The 22,680-nt window shown below is 38.1% G+C and overlaps 1 pseudogene; it reads left to right on the top strand.

Moving 5' to 3' along the window:
* The first annotated feature begins 7,948 nt into the window (after positions 1-7,948).
* On the top strand, positions 7,949-10,528 carry LOC133293537 (subtilisin-like protease SBT4.14; annotated as a pseudogene).
* Positions 10,529-22,680: the final 12,152 nt, after the last annotated feature.

Raw genomic sequence — 22,680 nt, 5'->3', positions numbered from 1 at the left:
TTATCATAATAATTTTTACTGGTTCAATCATCGTAATTCACCATTGTGAGCATTAAATTCCAAAGGGACACTATCATTACATGCCTCCAACTACTTCAATCAACTCACACATATTCAAGATTTATACCCATTTTCAATCCATCATCAAATCAAGTCAAGAGTTGAGGTACTTACCACAAATGATCTCCAAGGACTCTTAGGATGTGTTTTCAAGTACCAAAGCAACCCAAGCCACCTCCAATGGCCCACCAAAGCTTCAAAACCGTCACTTTATTTGGGAAGGATCTCTTTTCACAGTGCTCCCCACTTGAAAATAAGGGTAGAAATGTGTTCCTCTTAAAATTTTACACAAGTTTGGCTTTGGAATCGTTCGATTCCGTTGAGTGTAGCTTGAGTTATGAATTTCTCAAGTTTTAACTCTTTTCTTCAATGGTGGAAGGGGGCTGCGGGTTTTGAAGGAGAAAGTGAGAAAGATGATGCACTCTCACTATTTATCATGTGCCCTAATATTCCACTTAAGTGAGGTAGGCCCTACAAGTGCCACCTCATTTAAAATCACTCAACACGCCACTAATCTTCAATTAACTCTCAAATCATCCAATTAATTTATGTTCTAATCATCAAATCATAATTTTAACATTCACCAAAGTGATTTAATACTTACCCCCGTTAACATTATTTTTGGATTTTCGATGACTTTTTCCAAACGACATTTTTCTCTCAAAAATAACTATATGACGTTCTCAAACTAGGAACGTCATTCCCACCATGAGAACTCTGTTTCCCTTATTGGAATAACCTACTGAATATTGTTCCTACCTTGGGAACTTCGTTCTCCCTTTAGGAACAACTTACTGAATACCGTTCCCACCATGGGAACGTCTTGCTGAATGTCGTTCCCACTCCGGGAACGACCATTATTCAATAATTTTTTTCAAAAAGTGTCTATCCACTCCAAATTTCGTTCTGAATCCATTTCCATCATTAGTTTCATCAATTCAAATGTAATTTTATCATCTCACAGACTAAGGTTGGGTATTTACAAAATTATCATTTTACCCTTCGTGTGTATTTTTACCTGGATTTCAAGATTTTTCCTAAATAAATCCTCTAACTAACATTTTAACTATAATTAAATGTTTTAAAACTACGAGGTGTTATATTCACCCCTCCTTTTTGAAATTTTGTCCGCAAAATTAAAATCGCACATGTCCACTAACTCGGGATATAGCCGGATCACCTCATCCTTCCGCTCCCAAGTAGCCTCCTCAGGTGTGCGTCTTTACCATTTTACTTTCATCACAGACATAATTTTGTTTTGTAGTATTCACCATTCCCCAATCCCTCACAACTACTTTCCAATTCCAGTGATATGACTTTTAAGTCACTATAGTTTAAATCTTCCTTAGGTCAATGCCATACCTTAGATTGCACTTTCACTAATTTAGAAGTAATAATCTTGCCATATTACGAGTTCATTTACATAATCTTACTGCATCTTTCCCTTTTATCTATTCATCAGACACAAGGTCGTTCAAACCAACCTCAAATAGCTTTCAAGTATATTTATTATTCCTTTCGCTAACATTTTTCACTTACACGTTCTTTAGTATGCCAGTCCTTTTGCTGCTAATACTATATCACAACACACTAGGATACCCGTTCTTTCCACTGATAATACCAATCTTACAATTTCATTAATGCCTTAGCTTTTCCACAAGTATATACCTTCTAGTTTCAACGGTTCTCTACAGTACCCAATAATCTCAACTCACAGTGAATTCTATATTTATATGCTTTACTTTATCGCATGTCTCCACATCTTCTTAGATAATCATAACTATATTTTCTCTTAGTGATACAAGGACTAACAACCCTCATCATAGTATATATCTTAGATCAGTCACTTCAAGTCTTCATCCATAATCCATTCATGAAACTTTTCATCTACAACATCATATCTATAATTCACATCCATTATTCGTTTGTCTATTAACTTAATCATCTCAAAGCCATTACACAAATACTTAAATGACTTCCACATCAAAGGCTCCACGCCTAAGATCTCTATTAACTTAATCATTTTTACTTATCATAGGATACCAGTGCTATAATCCCCACATTTGTTCCATTCTTTAGACCTCTATCTCATTATCATGACATTTATTCTTTGATATTTATCTCAATATACTATATTCCATCACGTATGGATTTCCAACACACTGTTCCATTACCTGGAACTAAATTCATCCTTAACACAAATTCTAAATTTCTTTTCATGTATTATATCTCCAAAGGATATCTCCTTCTCACTAAGCATGTATGAACATACAATACTCTAAGTCACTCTACCGAGCTATCAACCTTTTCTTCAACCGAACACAATTTAAGTTACCAGTCATTGTTACTTGACTTCCTCACAACTAACTTCTCATTGAAGGCCATCAGGCCACTGTCTTAACTCAACATCTCATCATCACAAGCCTTCGTAGCATAACATTTACTCAATTCCTCAGCATTAACAAGTTGCTATTCCTTTCCCTTAGGGCAATAATCCCATATTAATCTAAACTTGTGCCTCATTTAAGTTAAACTTCAAGATAAACTCTGATGAAAAGTATATAAAGACTGCTAAATGGTTATCACGCTTGCATTGGAATTCAAGGAATAGAGGAGTTCTTGCTGCAAGGGCTCTTTGTTTTTAAGCAATTTCTCTACTGCACTTGACAATGATACGTGTCTTACAGCTTCTAAAATCAAACTTCTCAAACTCTTATGTTTCTCATTATTTCTTAATTTTGAACTTATAAGACCCAAAATTATGATATTTCTACGCTAGTCCCCTGCTGATCAATTCATCACAGGCCTAATTTGTGACCTCCCTTGTGTTTAATACCTAATAAAATTGTCCAAGTTACAGAAAGATAAAAGAAGTCAAATATAACATAATGACAAATTAATCTCCATTGATATTGATAGTGATAAAGACTAACAACAAACATAATGAAAATGAGAATGTTAGTTCCTCCTAAAGAAGCAATCCTAGGCTCTATATGTGACATTCACTATAGCAAAATTAAGAAGGAAACGGAAAATCTGTAATCTATTTTACAAGTTTCTCCTACCAAAAACCTTGGTTAATGATTTTTATGCAAGAACCAAACTAGTTGAAACCAGCTTTCTTATCCTTTCTTTTCTACATTTGTGATGGTATATAAGCTTCTTCTTGGAGACCAGCTATAGATTATAGTTTGTTCACAATGTCACAACTAAACAAGTTTGTTTTGGACCTATATAAGGGGCCCATTGATTGACAGGCCCAGTAAGGGGTGTTGTAAATATTATTATTTATTTATTTGTTATTTGTTGTATTAGGCTTAGCCCATTAGGTCAAGTATTCTAGGTCGTGTATTCTCTATAAATAGAGAACCATTTTGTACATATAATTTACAATTCTATAATATATTAGAATTCCTTTTTTCAAGTTGGTATCAGAGCTCTCGATCTGAGGGTTCTGCTTCCGCACATATTGTCTTTTTTTTTTAAAACACAACCCTAATTTCTTTGCCTCTTGCCGCCATCAGCCGCCACCGGAAAATTTTTCCGGGGACCTTTTGGACCAAGGGGACCTTTGTTGACCTTTATTTTCTCCGATCTATCATTCTACGAACAGTTCCTCCGCCACAAACGACCCAAACACCTATGACCGCCTCCAATCAGATCTGTCTTCACCGTTTGGACCACTTTCCGGCACCTTTTCAACCGTGACCACCCACAGACAGGTGCGTGCTCACCGGACGACCACGCCAGAAAAATGTCAGCTGGAAAATCCCCTCCACGCGCTCACACGCGCCAACTCTTTCCCGGCGAGTGAAGCCCACGCGCAACCCATTTCTCCGGCGCGTGGAGGCGCGTGCGGCGGTTGTTTTTGACCGGACCACTGCCATTCTTCTCGTCTCCTTGTTCTCTGTCTGGATCTGTGATTATTTCACTGATCGGACTTCATTTGATATCTGTTTGGTTGATTTTATCGCTGGTTGTTAACTTTTTTATTGAAGAATGGCCGAGAATGACAGTTCTTTGATCTTATCTGGTAAGAGCACACGTTCTATATCTCTTCTTGCTTCTTGCACTGATTTTAAAACCTCATGAATTTTGGATTCTGGTGCAACTGATCATATGGCTTGTCGTACTGAGTTGTTTTGTTCTTATCATCCTACTGTTGGTAGTCATACTATATCCGTAGCTGATGGATCCCATAAATCAGTTATTGGTTCTGGTAACATTCAAATTCAACCTTCCTTGTTTCTTAAAAATGTTCTTTATGTTCCTCAGCTTTCTACTAATCTTATCTCCACTCAAAAACTTACAACTGATTTGAATTGTTGTATCACATTTTTTCCTTCTCATTGTGTTATTCAGGATCTTACCACGAAGAAGACAATTGGAGTTGTTAATGAACAAGATGGGTTGTATCATCTCTTTCCAGACCATGCTAGCAAAAATCAGTTATTAATGACATGTCATCCTTCTACTGCAGAGTCTATGATTTGGCTCCATCACAAGCGTCTGGGGCATCCACCATTTAGTCTTTTGAAGTCTACGTTCCCTTCTCTGTTTCTCAAGTTAAGTCGGTTGAGACCTTTCATTGTGATGTTTGTGAATTTGCAAAACACCATAGAGTGTCATTTCCTTCTAGCACTATTAAAAGCAGGGAACCTTTTTCTCTTATCCATTCTGATGTTTGGGGCCCTTCTAAAGTGCACAGTGTTTCAGGTGCAAGGTGGTTTGTTTCTTTTATTGATGATTGTACTCGGGTAACATGGATATACTTGATGAAAGAAAAGTTTGAAGTACCAGAGATATTTATTCGGTTTTATCACATGGTTGAGACTCAGTTTGGTAAGGGTATTAAAAGACTAAGATCTGATAATGGTACTGAGTACGTCAATCAACGCCTGTCACAATTCATTCCAGACAGAGGTATAATTCATAAGCTCACATGTGTTGATACCCCTCAACAAAACGGGGTTACTGAAAGGAAAAATCGTCACTTCCTTGAAGTTGATAGAGCTCTACTTTTCCAGACATCTGTTCCTAGTTCTTATTGGGGAGAAGCAGTGTTAGCTGCAACTTTTTTGATCAACCGTTTACCTTCACGGATCCTTAACAATATCAATCCTATTCATTCCATGACTTCCTTCTTTCTTTCTATTCCCATATTGCAGAGCCTTCCACCAAGAGTGTTTGGATGTGTTGCCTTTGTCCATGTTCATAAACAACATCGGAGTAAGTTGGATCCTAGGGCTCTTAAGTGTGTCTTCCTTGGTTATACCCCTTATAAAAAAGGGTACAAGTGTTATCATCCACCAAGTCAAAAAAATTTGGTTTCTATGGATGTCACCTTTCAAGAATCTGAATCTTATTTCCTGGGTCTTCATCGTCAGGGGGAGAACAGTTCTTCAGAAGACTCGTCCCCTTCCTTCTTTGAGTCTGGATCAATCTTCTCTCTTCCTAGTGTGTCTGCTCCTGGTGTGTCTGAACCTTCCAATACACCTGAGATACGGAAAATTTTGACACCTGAATTGGTATATCAGAGGAGGAAACAACCCATACTGTCTGACCAGCAACCTCAATCGTCTGAACCACTGGTAAGTCCTGAATCTCCTATTTCTTCTGAGTCTCCTGAATCTCTTGTTTCTGATTCTAATATTATTTCCTCTCATGATTTGTCTATTTCTTCTGATATCTCTAATGACTTACCCATTGCTTCTGCTTCTGATGACTTACCTATTGCTCTTAGAAAAGGAAAAAGATCATGTCACAAGAAAACTTGTTCCTCCTGTCTCTCTTGTACTCAATACCCTATCTCCCACTTTGTTTCCTCTGCTAATCTTTTTGTGCAGCACAAAAGCTTTGTTTCAGCACTAGATTCTATTGCAATCCCAAAATCAGTACATGAAGCCTTGAAAGATAGGAATTGGGCTCAAGCCATGCAAGAGGAGATGAATGCGTTGGAGAAAATAAAACATGGAAGGTTATTGATAAACCCAACGAAAAGAAAACAGTAGGGTGCATATGGGTTTATGCCCTGAAATATAATTCTGATGGCACTCTTGAGAGATACAAGGCTCGATTTAGTGGCCAAAGGTTACACTCAAACCTATGGCATTGATTATGAAGAAACCTTTGCTCTAGTTGCAAAGATGAATACAGTGAGAATCTCGTTATGCCTTGCTGCCCATTACAATTGGGATATAAATCAATTTGATGTGAAAAATGCTTTCCTCAATGGTGAGTTAGAAGAAGAAGTCTACATGGAAATCCCGTCTGGTTTTGATTCTGTGAAGGGGAAAATAAAGTTTGTAGATTAAAAAAGGCCTTGTATGGATTGAAGCAGTCACCTCGTGCTTGGTTTGGAAGGTTTACTAAGGTTATGATGACCTTAGGATACAGACAGAGTCAAGGAGATCACACTTTTTTCTTCAAGCACTCCCATTATGGGAAGCTTACTGTGCTCCTTGTATATGTTGATGATATTATTATCACAGGTGATGATTTTGTGGAGAGACAGATTCTGCAAACACGGCTTGCCTCTGAGTTTGAAGTCAAAGACCTTGGAAAACTGAGATATTTCCTAGGGATAGAAGTAGCTCATTCAAGCAAAGAAATTTTTATCAGCCAGAGGAAATATGTTCTTGATCTTCTCAAAGAAGCAGGAAAGCTCGGGTGTAAACCCTCTAATACTCCTATTGAGCAAAATCACAAGATGGGCTATGAAGAAGAGAGTCCTCCAGTTGATAAAGGACAATATCAACGGCTAGTTGGAAAATTAATATATCTGGCCCATACTAGACCAGACCTAGCTTATGCTGTTAGTGTTGTTAGTCAGTTTATTCACGATCCAAAGGAAAAACACATGCACGCAGTAGAGAGAATTCTTCAGTATCTTAAAGGTACTCCTGGTAAAGGATTGTTATTCCGACGTGATGGCAATCTATCTTTAGAAGTCTACACAGATGCTGATTATGCTGGATCCGTGACTGACCGTCGTTCTACCACTGGTTATTGCAGGTTTCTTTGCGGTAACTTGGTGACATGGAGAAGTAAGAAACAAAATGTGGTTGCCAGATCGAGTGCAGAAGCTGAATTTCGAGCTATGGCTTAAGGCATTTGTGAGTTATTGTGGCTGAAAATTGTACTTGATGATCTCAAAATAAAATGTGAGGAACCTATGAAGCTGCTATATGATAATAAGTCCGCTATTTGTATAGCTCATAATCCAGTTCAACATGATCGGACTAAACATATTGAGGTCGACCGCCATTTCATCAAAGAGAAACTTGATAGCGGGTTGATTACCACTCCATACATTCCCACTGGGCGTCAATTAGCTGATCTATTAACAAAGGGGCTTCCTTCAGACAGATTTCAAGAACTTACTAGCAAGCTGGGAATGATAAATATCTATTCCTCAGCTTGAGGGGGAGTGTTGTAAATATTATTATTTATTTATTTGTTATTTGTTGTATTGGGCTTAGCCCATTAGGTCAAGTATTCTAGGTCGTGTATTCTCTATAAATAGATAACCCTTTTGTACATATAATTTACAATTTTATAATATATTAGAATACCTTTTTTCAAGTAGGGGTATTATAAGATTTAAATCAAGCATAACAATGGAAATATATCCATCAAGGATAACAATCCTAATACGACAGCATGGAAAATGGGTCTGGGCCCTCATCAAAGGCACTAAAGGTCCAAAATCTACGAGCCACAGGTAAACCCTATAAAGAAGAAGTAAAACCTACAAGTCTTTACCCTTGAGTGAAGCAGATCGGCTTTGCCAAAGGGGGTGTGTGTGCGCACATAACAGTAAGAGAGAGAGGGCATTAGATCCAAGATCAACATACTAGTCCATTGGGCTAGTCTCTAAAACAGAACAATGTTCTTACAGAAACTTATCAACTCCATTTCTCTTCCTTGGATTCCATTGCTACTGATCATGCTAAGCACTGCCTCAGTTAATGGCGTCCAGCAAAAGGCAATTTTTTTGACTTGTCTGCGGAACTTTTATATTGTTTTCCTTGGAGTTCATCCTGTGAGTAGTGACATTGTTTTCCTTGTCTGCAGAACTTGAATATTCTCTCAGTTGTTAAAGGAAGGTGGCTTGATTAACTCATGAATCCATTCTTATCCGTAACTTTTCAAACATAAAATCACATAAAAGTGAGCTATGTAGCTCTTTTTCAATCAAATACTCTCAGTGTTTTTAAACTAAAGGCATTCATTCTTTCAAAGCCATCAGAAGGAAACTTCTTTCATTATTTTGTTTTAATTTCGTGTCCTTTTTGTGTTTTGATCTGTGTTTACTTAACAGCCACCTTGAAGCCAAAAAATCCATTGCATACAGCTACACCAAAAGCTTTAGTGCATTTGCTGCTAAACTGTCTAAGGATGAAGCCAAGAAGTTATCTGGCATGTTATCGTTATTCTCTATTTCCTTCATACTTTTTTTTAAGCATTATGTACTTACAGTCATTATTACCTTTGTTGTATATGTAGCCATGGATGAGGTACTTTCAGTTTTTCCAAATCAGTACTGTAAGCTACACACAACAAGATCATGGGACTTTATTGGGTTACCTTTGACTGCTAAGAGAAAACTGAAATCAGAGAGTGACACAATTGTGGCTCTTTTGGATACAGGTTCATCATACCTTTCTTCCAATTTTCATTTTTTGTAATTCCTTGTTTTTGATGTTAGATATTGTATAATGGCACTTCATTATTTAATTGCAAAATCCTGTGCCTTCATATTGATGAGGTAGGGATCACTCCTGAATTTCAAAGCTTCAAGGACGATGGACTTGGTCCTCCACCTGCTAAATGGAAAGGAACTTGCGATCACTATGCTAATTTTTCAGGCTGCAATAAGTAACATCCCTATCCTTGTGTATGTTGTGTCACTATGTTTTCAATCTGTGTACTATAACAAATTGGAAGTATCAATATAATTAATCATTTTAATCAAATCTCAATTGTAAGCAACTAAATTAATGTATTTCAAACTACTAAAATAAGTGGTTTATGAAATAATCAAACAATCACCATTAAAATTAATCATTTAATAATTGAATGAACTACCACTGTTCAGTGTTAACGATTTATATTAAATGTTGAAAATCTATTTGAAGTATGGTTCCATATACATAATTATGGTTAAAATCAAGATTGTATGCATACAATCTCTCATACCACTACTACTATTTTTAGTTTATGAAGGATGTCCTAAATTTAGTACTATTGATCAGCATGCTTTTAAATATAAACTTCACAAGTTTTAGTATGGCTATAGATAACTTTATGTACTCCTTGTTCTTTTTAACTATATATGGAAAACTTGAAGCAAGATCATAGGAGCCAAATACTTCAAGATTGATGGAAGGACTGATCCATCTGACATATTATCTCCAATAGATGTGGATGGCCATGTCACTCATACTGCATCAACAGCAATAGGAAAACATGTCCCAAATGCAAGTCTCTTTGGGTAGCTAAAGGGACTGCTCGTGGGGCAGTGCCATCAGTAAGGTTGGCAATTTACAAAGTTTGCTGGTCAAGCCATGGATGTTCGGACATGGATATACTTGCTGCATTTGAAGCTGCTATACATGATGGGGTTGATGTCATATCCATTTTTATAGGTGGAGGGAATGAAAATTATGTGGAGGACTCTATAGCAATTGGAGCTTTCCATGCCATGAGGAAAGGCATAATCACTGTGGCCTCAGCTGGAAATGATGGTCCCACTATGGCAACAGTCACAAATAATGCACCGTGGATTGTAACAGTAGCAGCTAGTGGCATTGATAGGGATTTCCAGAGCACTATAGAGTTGGGGAGTGGAAAAAATGTTTTTGTAAGTTTTATTCTCTTGGCAATCACATATTCTACATAACAAGTGTATTCACCATTAATCAATTTTAACCATACAAACTAGGTTTCATATACAACTATTATAATTAACTTAAAAGGAACATACGGGTAAATATTGTTATTGAAAATAACTATGTGAGTGTAAAACGAACTTTTCTATTATTGTTTCATGAGAAGATTCTGTAATACTGATAGAGTTGGTCTACATTGTCATAAGTTGCAAGCATGTTCAAGTTATTGGCACAATCTACACCAATGAAGTAATTGTTATTTATGTAATAGTCATTTTTATTTCAATTGCGAAGACTATTTCAATAACTTGTCTCATGCATGCAACTAGTGGAATTATATCCAAGACCAAAAATAGTGTAGTTTGGAGGGATATAGTGAATTTCAGTGACAACCAATCTAACATTAGTGGCTTGTTAAGAAGTACTGTGATGAATTTATCATATATGTACATCCAATTGAGAACGTTATGCAGGGGACAGGAGTAAGCACCTTCAATACAAAACAAAAACAGTACCCCCTTGTTGATGTTATCAATACAGCTCGAAACACTACAAGCAAGGAAGATGCTACGTAATTTTCTTTTTGTTTTTGATAACACATTGTTAAGTTTTCAACATTAACAAAGAACATTTTAATGCATTGACAGATTCTGTATAATGACCCAAAATGGTAAATCTTAATTAGAGATTTAATTTAAGGATTTAAAGGCCATAATTAGATTCACTGAGTGATTTCGAGTATTTTGACTGTAATCATGACTTGGTTATGAACAGTGCGTTATGTCGGAGAATTCGCAGTCTTGTGAATTAACCGGTAGAGCTTAAATAAGCAAAATAATTTTAGAGACATAATTTGACAATTCTGACTCCATATATGAGTTCAGAATGAAAAATTGTGTAGTCTGCCACTTTCCGTGAAAATCTCGTGAATAGTGTTTCTACCGGGAATTTTGTACTGCTGTTTAAGCAACCGGTAGAGTCCAGAAACAAATAATTAATGAAATAAGAATAAGAAAGTCCAATATATGCGAAACAAGTCAATATAGGCCCAAGAAAGTGATAAGTTAATAAGTGTTTTAAGTTTCAAAATAAATAAAGTACAGTTAGTGGTTCACAGTGCATTTCGTCAAAAACGGTGCAAAAACCATACTGTGAATTAAGAATATTGTTCCTTAGGAAATAAAAATTAATGTAAATGACCTTAGAAAAATAAAAATATATCCGTAGCTTTAAGTTAAGTTTCGGGTCAGTTTAAGTAAAATACGCGTTAAAGAAACAACCGGTAAAAAGGGGTCACTTATACAAATAGGTCCCTCCACTCAAAATTATACTATTCACAATTGTTCCATCTTCTTCTCTCTCTTCATGGCCGACCAGCAGCTCATGGGAAGGGGTTAGGGTTTGGTTTTGTTTTCTTTGATTTTCTCCTTCATTATTCAACCAAAATACAAAGTTTATAACATGAAATCGATTGGAAACTATCCAACAAATCCATTCCACTGATCAATTTGAGCTTTTGTTGAGAGTTTGGGTGAGTTCTTCTCTCCCCCAAATTCGTGCACTATTCATCAAGAGGGCAAAATGAAGTTTTTGATGTAGATCCTCTTGGTGTAGGTCTTCTAGGCTTTGGGTAGTTGATTTGAGGTAACAAACCTCTATTTCCATGATGTTGTTTTGATTATTTAAGTTATAAAATTGTGTGTATGCCTTGGGTGGGAAAGCATGATGTGTTAAAATATGTATTGATGAGGAATAGTTGATATTTTGATGTATGAAATGAAAAGAAGCTTTGTAAGTATGTAAAAAAAATCAGAGAAAAAAATCATGTCTTTCCTCTCTATGTTCGGCCTTTGATAGGGTTAATAGGATTTATTGTGCCAATTTAGTTGATGCTTTAAGAGGGGTTTTATGTGTCCAAGTAAGTAGAATTTGGATGAATTAGTAAGAATATTACATTGGAAAGAAAATCCTTGGAAACATACCTTGATGTTTCAGCCATGATGTGTTGTGAAGGACTTGGTGTCTAAACTCAAAATAGGAACCTAGTGGATGCATGCCTAGGTGTTTGCAAGTTGTAAGGAAGTAAAGAAAATGTATTGTAAAAAAGAAGGATCTTTGGAAATTCCCTTATAGGATTCGACCTATAGGGTATTTAGGGATATATTTGTACATTTTATTTTAAATAAAATGTATTGTACTTAATGGTATAAAGTGATGAGTTTTGAAGAACAATAACATGATTGATGTTGAAAATTCCTAAGGGAATGTTTGATTAAATTAAAGAACACCAACGGTTATAAAGTGGTCTAGACTTGTGTATTGGCATAACATTGGCAAAAATATTAAGAAAGGAAGATAAGTGATAAAATGTATGCCTTATGGAAAATCTAGGCATGATAACATTTTATTGATTTTGGATTTGTGGATTCTTGCTCTAGGTGTACCTAGGGACTAAAAAGGATCGGAATCTCTTGAAGACATATAAGTAACTTGTGCAACAAGTAAGCGTAGTGGTAAAGCTTCAAGAGGTAAGCTCTATGTTTAAGGAGTCTTTTCCTGCTTGAGTGCTCCACCATGGTTAGTGAACTATGGTTGGACTGTATGACTGTTATTTAGATGCTTTGTATAGATGCATTCATATAGAGTTATTTGATAACATGATATGTTTTGCTCTGATATGACTTCTGTAATATGATTTCTGTAACAATCTCTGGCCATTGATTGTATAGTACCCTGATGTCCGCTTTGGGGTTCTCCCTCGGGACTAATGGTGTACGCCTCTGATATGTCTGGTTCCGCTTTGGGGTCCTCCCTCGGGAACACGTGCGTTGATTTCCGCTTGGGGTCCTCCCTTGGGAATGACAGCGCACACCTCTGATATGATATGGATATATGCTCTGTTCTGTTATGATATCCATTATATGTTGTATTCGTATACTCTGTATCTGACTTTCATGCAGGAGTGAGCCAGGGGTATGGAAAATTCTATATAAACCTGGAGCTTATTGAGATTTGTAATCTCACCCGTCGTTGGGGACATATTTTCAAGTGCCCAGATTCTCGGTGAGTCCTCACTAGGCAGGGACGCGACACGTGGCTGAGGCAGTGGACATATTGGATTTTGAGTAGCTGTAGACTACTTTTATTTTGGAGTATAGTACGTTCATTTAGTATTTCCGAATTTTGTGGATCATGATGTTAGATCCTATATTTTGTATGTGGCTTGTATATGTTTTGTACATGTCTGTCAGTTTGATGCATGTACATTTGAGTATTCAGGAACATTATATGATGATGTAGTATTCAGATAGGTTTACGTTTTGATGGCATGTTGTTAGATATAGTGGCACGGAGCCATGTTATGCATGCGCCCATGTATGGGTATTTGATTATATTTGGATACCTAGTATTTCTGAATTGATATGTTGTATAAACTGTTTATCAGGAAAAGTTTCTGAGTGGGATTGGAAAATCCCCAGTTGTCCGATTTATAGAGGAAACTCTGCCCGATTTTCGTTTACGCCGAGTAAGAATTAAGTTAGAAAAAGAAAAAGTTAGCTCATATTTTTGTAAGTTAAGTCTTCTGCTGTTTCTGTTTATATCATGTGTATGTTAATTGAACCGGCTCGAGACGGGGATGTTACATTTATGGTATCAGAGCAGTTTCTCTAGGAGAGCCTGTGAAATATTGCATGAACTGTTCGGGTTGTTATATTCTTGAGTTTTTCTTGGAGTACTATGATATGCATGTCTGATCACCGGGTGTGAGCGTAGCTAACTCATTCCTTTGTGTGAAATATGCAAAATTATGGTTCGCCCAAGAAGGACTTCTGATCCTCCTATTGACCTGACAGATCCAATTTTAGCAGATTTGGCTAGACCCCGTGTTACTCAGCGGGGAAGTACTTCTCAGCCAGATCCAATGATAACGGCCTTAACTAAGATGCAACAAAATATGGCTGCAGCTAAGCAGCGAGAGCTGGAAGTGATATTGAAAGCAAATCAAGACCTGTTAGAGGCTAATAGGTTGGCCAATCAAGAAATGATGGCAGCAAGCAGACTGGCAAATATTGAAATGATGAGATTACTCTTGGTTGAGGTGAGGGCTGGTGGGCAAGATCCACAGCCACAGCCTGAGCCACAACCACAACAGCCTGTTCCTCCTCCTCATAATCCCATTATTGTGGAGGGTGAAGGAAATAATGAGTTGAATGAAGAATCTAGTCACAGGGGTGGTGTGGCACAGCCAGCCACTAATAGAGAGCAAAGAGAAAGAATGCTTAATGCCTTCCGAAAACATGCACCACCAAATTACAAAGGAGGCATTGATCCGATTGCCGCAATTCAGTGGTTAGAGGAGTTGGATCGCATTTTTACTGTCATGGAGTGTGATGATCAGCAGAGATTGTTGTATGCTTCTTATATGTTGCAGAATGATGCAGCCGATTAGTAGAGAAATACCCGTCAGCCCTTGGAATGTCAGGGTTATGCTATTACCTGGCCTTTGTTTGAAAGGCAATTCTTGCTGAAATATTTTCCGGCGAAGGCCCGGATAAGGAAGAAGGGTGAATTTGAAGAACTAAAGCAGGGCCAGATGTCTATTGATGAATATCTGAATAAGTTTAATAAACTGGCCAAATACTCTCATTTCCAGAGAGCTCCACCTACTGAGGATGATCTGGTGTTTAAATTTCATAGAGGACTACATGATAACATTTCTGAAAAACTTGCAGGACACACTTTTGATACTTTTGCTGCACTCGTTAAAAAGTGTAAAAACATTCAAGAGTACTATAGAAGGAAGCATAAGGACCAATCTGCTCCTAATTCTGGTCCTAAAAACACTTCTGGGAATTCTAAAGGAAAAGGGTTGCAGGTTAGACAGTCTGATGGTAAGTTCAAAAAGGCGGGAAATTCTAAGCCTGGAAATTTTAAATCTGCTCCTCAATGCTCTATATGTGGAAAAGCCCATTCTGGGGTTTGCAGGAGAGAACAAAGACTGTGTTATAAGTGTGGCCAACCTGGGCATTTTATTAGGGACTGTCCCTTTAATGGGGGACAGGTTTCTACTATTCAGGCTACTCCGGCTCCTATTGTGGTTGAGGAACCATCTCTACCTCTCCCATCTCCAGTTGCCCGAGTATATGCCGTGACTCAGCAAGAGGCTGAGAGGTCAGCTAGTTTGGTGCGAGGTATGATTTCTATTCGTGATGAAATGCTTAGTGTTTTGTTTGATTCTGGTGCCACACATTCTTTTATTGCTGATTATGTAGCCGAAGCATTTGGTATGCATGTGATAAAAATGAAAACTCCTATGCGCATTATTACGACTGTGGGAAGTGTTTTTAGTGAAGACTATGTTTGTGAAAATGTGAAATTCAAGTATGATGGCAGAGAATATTCTGCCGATTTTATTGTATTACATCTTGCCTCGGTGAATTTAATCTTGGGGATGGATTGGTTGTCTAAGTACTGTGTGAAGATTGACTGCTGCAGTAAAACCATTTATGTCTCGTCAAATGATGAAGAGGGGGAGTCTCCTTATTTGTCTGTTCTTCGGGTTGTAAAGGCCTTGAAGGAAGGAGATTTCGGGTTTGTTTTATTGGGAGGTCAGGTTGGCGTCAACAAGGAGCCAATTTCTGTTATTCCGATTGTCTCCGAGTTTGAGGATGTCTTTCCGGATGAAATTCCGCACTTTCCTCCAGGGAGGGAAATTGAATTTGCAATTGACTTGTTACCTGGCGTGGGGCCTGTCTCTCTTGCCCCATACCGGATGTCACCTCCAGAATTATCTGAATTGAAGAAGCAGATTGAAGACTTGTCCAATAAAATTTTTATCAGACCGAGTGTGTCTCCGTGGGGAGCACCGGTGATCTTTGTTAAGAAGAAGGATGAGTCTATGAGATTATGTATAGACTACCGGCAGTTGAATAACGTTACTGTTAAGAATAAGTATCCTTTGCCGCGTATAGATGATTTGTTGGATTAGTTGCGTGGTGCGACTGTATTTTCTAAGATTGATATCCGGTCCGGGTATCATCAGATCCGGGTAAAGCCGAATGACGTTCCGAAGACAGCTTTCAGGTCCCGATATGGGCACTATGAGTATCTGGTTATTCCATTTGGGCTTACAAATGCACCAGCCGTTTTCATGAGTTATATGAATCGGATCTTTAAAGCCTATCTGGATCAGTTTGTGGTTGTCTTTATTGATGACATACTGATATATTCAAAGAGTAAAGAAGAGCATTCTGAGCATCTAAAGGTTGTTTTGCAGATTCTGAGAGAGCATCAGTTGTATGCTAAACCGTCAAAGTGTGAATTCTGGCTTTCTGAGATACAATTTCTGGGCCATGTCATCTCATCTGAAGGAGTGGCAGTGGACCCGAGTAAGATTGAAGCAGTGCTAGAATGGGAACGTCCTAAAAATATTACAGAGATCAGGAGTTTTCTTGGTTTGGCTGGGTATTATAGGCGTTTTATTGAGGGATTCTCACGGATGGTACTACCTTTGACACGGTTAACCCGTAAAGGGAACCCATTTGTGTGGACCCAAGAATGTAAAGTGAGCTTTCAAGAGTTAAAAAGGAAGTTGACTACAGCTCCGGTATTGATATTGCTGGATCCTACCAGTAAATTTGTGGTGTATTGTGATGCTTCTAAGTCTGGGTTAGGCTGTGTTTTAATGCAGCTCCGTCAGGTGGTTGCTTATGCTTCTCGGCTGTTAAAACCGCATGAGGAGAACTATCTGACACACGATCTTGAGTTGGCAGCCGTAGTGTTCGCATTGAAAATCTGGCGACACTTTCTATACGGGGCCGATTTCATTGTCTACAGTGACCACAAAAGTTTGAAATATCTGTTTGATCAGAAAGAGCTGAATATGAGGCAACACCGATGGGTGGAATTACTGAAGGATTATGATTTTGAATTGCAATATCACCCCGGTAAGGCCAATGTAGTAGCAGGTGCTTTAAGAAGAAAGGCGCTTGGTATGACCAATTTGATGATTTCTGAGTATAATTTGATTGAGAAATTCAGGGATCTCCGCATTCCTGTGAATACAGAGGATAGCCCGCATTTATTGACTACTACGGTAGTCCTGAACTCATTAATTGAGCGGATTAAAGAAGCTCAATTGCTTGATGAAGAGATTCAGTCTATGAAAGAGCAGGACTTTGTGTCCACGGATAGGTTCGGTCTTAAGTTTTACAAAGATCGGATCATTGTTCCGAAGGGTCAAATGGTAGATGAAGTATTGGTTGAGGGCCATATGGGTAAGTACACTATCCATCCTGGTGCTACCAAGATGTACCAAGACTTGAAACGAAACTTCTGGTGGTCGGGAATGAAGAAAGATATTGCTCTGTTTGTGAGTAAGTGTTTGACATGTCAGAAAGTTAAGATTGAGCATCAGAGACCTTCTGGATTATTGCAGCCCTTGGATATTCCGGAATGGAAATGGGTCAGCATTTCTATAGATTTTGTGGTGGCATTACCGAGAACTCAGGCTGGTTTTGATTCTATCTGGGTAGTTGTTGACAGATTGACAAAGTCTGCACATTTCATACCAGTCAAAACGAGTTTCTCTACAAAGCAGCTGGCTTGGTTATATGTAAGGGAGATAGTGAAACTGCATGGTGTTCCTGAAAGTATCATTAGTGATCGGGACCCTAAATTTACTTCTCAACTTTGGGATGCAGTGCAACAGGCATTCGGTACGCAGCTGAGGCTGAGTATGGCTTATCATCCCCAGACTGATGGGCAGACTGAGAGGACTATTCAGACCCTGGAGGACATGTTGAGGGCTTGTGCCTTAGAGCAGGGAAATGCATGGGATAAGTATCTTCCTCTGGTGAAATTTTCCTATAATAATAGTTATCATGCCAGTTTGGGCATGGCTCCCTATGAAGCTTTGTATGGCCGTAGGTGCAGGGCGCCTACGTGTTGGTCAGAAATTAGTGAGAGGCAGTTATTTGGGCCCGATATGGTCCAAGAGACTACCGATCAAGTTATGATGATTAAGGATCGATTGAAGAAAGCACAGAGCCGCCAAAAGAGTTATTATGATGCAAAACACTAACCCCTTGAATTTTCTGAAGGGGATCATGTATTTATCTGTTTGTCTCCGACTACGGGTGTTGGGCGTGCTCTAGGAGTGAGGAAGTTGAGTCCTAGGTTCATTGGGCCTTACCAGATTATAAAGAGGGTCGGACCTGTGGCTTACCAATTTGCCTTACCTCCACATCTGTCAAATCTGCATAGTGTGTTTCACATCAGTCAACTTCAAAAATACGTGTCAGATGCATCCCACATTGTACAGCCGGACAATATCGAAGTACGAAAAGACTTGAAGTTTGTTGTAGGACCGTTGACGGTTCTAGCACGTGATGAAAAAGTGTTGAGAAACAGGACTATTCCCATGATCAAGGTACAATGGGAAGGATTGACTCCTGAGGACGCTACTTGGGAGCGGGAGAATGAAATTCTCCAGCGGTATCCTGAGTTTGACGTCAGGTATGTGTGATATTTCGTATTTGATTTTGTGGGCAAAATCCTTAAAATGTGGGGTGAATATAATGACCCTAAATGGTAAATCTTAATTAGAGATTTAATTTAAGGATTTAAATGCCATAATTAGATTCAGTGAGTGATTCCGAGTATTTTGACTGTAATCATGACTATGTTATGAACAGTGCGTTCTGCCGAAGAATTTACAGTTTTGTAAATTAATCGGTAGAGCTTAAAAGAGCAAAATAATTTTAGAGACATAATTTGATAATTATGACGACAAATATGAGTTCAGAACGAAAAATTGTATAGTATGGCACTTTCCGTGAAAGTCTCGTGAATAGTGTTTCTACCGGGTATTTTGTACTGCTGTTTAAGCAACCGGTAGAGTCCAGAAACAAATAATTTATGAAATAAGAATAAGAAAGTCCAATATATGCCAAGCAAGTCAAAATAGACCCAAGAATGATAAGTTTATAAGTTTTAAGTTTCGGATGCAAACAGTTCATAATTAATGAACCATAGTGCATTTCGTCAAAAACGGTGCAGAAACGTCATTGTAAATCATGAATATGATTCCTTAGGAAATAAAAATTTATGTAAATGAGTTCAGAAAAATAAAAATATGTTCGTAGCTATAAGTTAGTTCCGGGTCCGTTAAGTTAAAATACGCGATAGAAAAACATCCGACTAAAAAGCCACATGTGCTTAAAAGACCAAGTCACTCAAGTCTCACTATCCAAATCAGTTTCTCTCTCCTCTCATCCCTCACAAACCCGAGCTGCACCTTGGAAGAATGGGGTTAGGGAAACTGCATGGTGTTCGTGAAAGTATCATTAGTGATCGGGACCCTAAATTTACTTCTCGACTTTGGGATGCAGTGCAACAGGCATTCAGTACGCAGCTGAGGCTGAGTACGGCTTATCATCCCCAGACTGATGGGCAGACTGAGAGGACAATTCAGACTCTGGAGGACATGTTGAGGGCTTGTGCCTTAGAGCAGGGAAATGCATGGGATAAGTATCTTCCTCTGGTGGAATTTTCCTATAATAATAGTTATCATGCCAGTTTGGGCATGGCTCCCTATGAAGCTTTGTATGGCCGTAGGTGCAGGGTGCCTACGTGTTGGTCAGAAATTGGTGAGAGGCAGTTATTTGGGCTTGATATGGTCCAAGAGACTACCGATCAAATTATGGTGATTAAGGATCGATTGAAGAAAGCACAGAGCCGCCAAAAGAGTTATTATGATGCAAAACACCGACCTCTTGAATTTTCTGAAGGGGATCATGTATTTATCCGTTTGTCTCCGACTACGGGTGTTGGGCGTGCTCTAGGAGTGAGGAAGTTGAGTCTTAGGTTCATTGGGCCTTACCAGATTATAAAGAGGGTCAGACCTGTGGCTTACCAGCTTGCCTTACCTCCACATCTGTCAAATCTGCATAGTGTGTTTCACATCAGTCAACTTCAAAAATACGTGTCGGATGCATCCCACATTGTACAGCCGGACAATATCGAAGTAAGAAAAGACTTGAAGTTTGTTGTAGGACCGTTGAAGGTTCTAGCACGTGATGAAAAAGTGTTGAGAAACAGGACTATTCCCATGATCAAGGTACAATGGGAAGGATTGACTCCTAAGGACGCTACTTGGGAGCGGGAGAATGAAATTCTCCAGCGGTATCCTGAGTTTGACGTCAGGTATGTGTGATATTTCGTATTTGATTTTGTGGGCAAAATCCTTAAAAGGTGGGGTGAATATAATGACCCTAAATGGTAAATCTTAATTAGAGATTTTATTTAAGGATTTAAATGCCATAATTAGATTCAGTGAGTGATTCCGAGTATTTTGACTGTAATCATGACTATGTTATGAACAGTGCGTTCTGCCGGAGAATTTACAGTTTTGTGAATTAACCGGTAGAGCTTAAAAGAGCAAAATAATTTTAGAGACATAATTTGATAATTCTGACGTCAAATATGAGTTCAGAACGAAAAATTGTATAGTCTGGCACTTTCCGTGAAAATCTCGTGAATAGTGTTTCTACCGGGTATTTTGTACTGCTGTTTAAGCAACCGGTAGATTCCAGAAACAAATAATTTATGAAATAAGAATAAGAAAGTCCAATATATGCCAAGCAAGTCAAAATAGACCCAAGAATGATAAGTCTATAAGTTTTAAGTTTCGGATGCAAACAGTTCATAATTAATGAACCACAGTGCATTTTGTCAAAAACGGTACAGAAACGGTACTGTAAATCATGAATATGATTCCTTAGGAAATAAAAATATATGTAAATGAGTTCACAAAAATAAAAATATGTCCGTAGCTATAAGTTAGTTTCAGGTCCGTTAAGTTAAAATACGCAATAGAAAAACATCTGACTAAAAAGCCACTGTGCATAAAAGACCAAGTCACTCAAGTCTCACTATCCAAATCAATTTCTCTCTCCTCTCATCCCTCAGAAACCCGAGCTGCACCTTGGAAGAAGGGGGTTAGGGCTTTGATTTTTATTTCTTTGATTTCTCCCTAAATACTCATCCAAATCCTTTGATCCATACATGAAAATCATAGGAAAAAGTCTAATGAATCCATCCCACCTATCAATTTGAGCCATAGTTGAGTGTGTGAAGAGTTCTTCCTCCCTCCATTTTCGTGTCACTATTCATCAAGGAGGAGAAAGTGTATTTTAAGAGGAGTTTTGCTTGGAGATGGCTCCCTACACCTTGTACAAGCTATTAGAGGTAATAAAACTCTATTTCCATGGCATTATTTTGATATTGTGAGCCACAAAAATTGTAAGCATGTGTTGGGTGGGAAAGGAATGAGTTTAAAAGGTAATGTGATGATAGATTTTTGATGTTGGGTATTTAAGCTTGTGGAATAAGCATGTTTACATGTGTTAAATAAAAAAAAAAATCCCTTATGTTGTATCCCCTTGATGTTTCGGCCATGAGAGGGTGAGGAGGGGAGGATATGAAAAATTGTAATGCATGTATTTTGAAGTGTAGAGTGTAGTAATAAGTAGAAAAATGATGAATTAGTAAGGATCCTTAAAAGAGGAAAAATCATAAGAACCATACCTCTATGTTACGACCTTGTGGAGTTCGACCTATAGGGTGGCTTAGGAATATATTTTGTTACATTTTATTTTAATAAAATGTGTTGTAATGTATTGTATAAAATTGATGAGTTAAGAAGTGAAATGGCTTGAATAAGGGTTGAAAAATACTTTGAGTTCCTAAAGGTATGTTCACGGCCTTTTAGAGAAAATGGCATGAATTATGTTGAAAATTCTCAAGTGAACACTTGATTAAATTAAGGAAATCCTAACGAGTATAAGGTAGTCTAGACTTGTGTATTGGCATAGCATTGGCAAAAACATAAAGAAACGAAAAGAAGCGATAAAATGTATGCCTTATGTGAAAGGTAGGCATGATATGATATTTGATAACATGATATTTTTTGCTCTGATATGACTTCTGTAATATGATTTCCATAACAATCTCTGGCCATTGATTGTATAGTGCCCTGATGTCCGCTTTGGGGTCCTCCCTCGGGACTGATGGTGTACGCCTCTGATATGTCTGGTTCCGCTTTGGGGTCCTCCCTCGGGAACACGTGTGTTGATTTCCGCTTGGGGTCCTCCCTTGGGAATGACGACGCACATCTCTGATATGATATGATATATGCTCTGTTCTGTTATAATATCTGTTATATGTTGTATTTGTATACTCTGTATCTGACTTTCATGCAGGAGTGAGCCAGGGGTATGGAGAATTCTCTATAAACCTGGAGCTTATTGAGATTTGTAATCTCACCCCTCGTTGGGGCCATATTTTCAGGTGCCCAGATTCCCGGTGAGACTTCTCTAGTCAGGGACGCGACACGTGGCTAAGGATTTGGACGGATTGGATTTTGAGTAGCTATAGACTACTTTTATTTTGGAGTATAGTACCTTCATTTAGTATTTCCGTAATTTGTGGATCATGATGTTAGATCCTATATTTTGTATGTGGCATGTATATATCTTTTGTACATGTCTGTCAGTTTGATGCATGTACATTTGAGTATTCAGGCACGTTATATGATGATGTAGTATTCAGATAGGTTTACGTTTTGATGGCATGCTGTTAGATATAGTGGCACGAAGCCATGTTATGCATGCGCCCATGTATAGGTATTTGATTATATTTGAATATATGGTATTTCTGAATTGAT

Source organism: Gastrolobium bilobum, unplaced genomic scaffold (genome assembly GCF_033153095.1).
Source record: "Gastrolobium bilobum isolate Gb01-03AN ecotype WA unplaced genomic scaffold, APGP_CSIRO_Gbil_v1 utg2421, whole genome shotgun sequence".
Classification (NCBI taxonomy): Eukaryota; Viridiplantae; Streptophyta; class Magnoliopsida; order Fabales; family Fabaceae; genus Gastrolobium; species Gastrolobium bilobum.
This window is presented reverse-complemented; position numbering and strand designations above follow the sequence as displayed.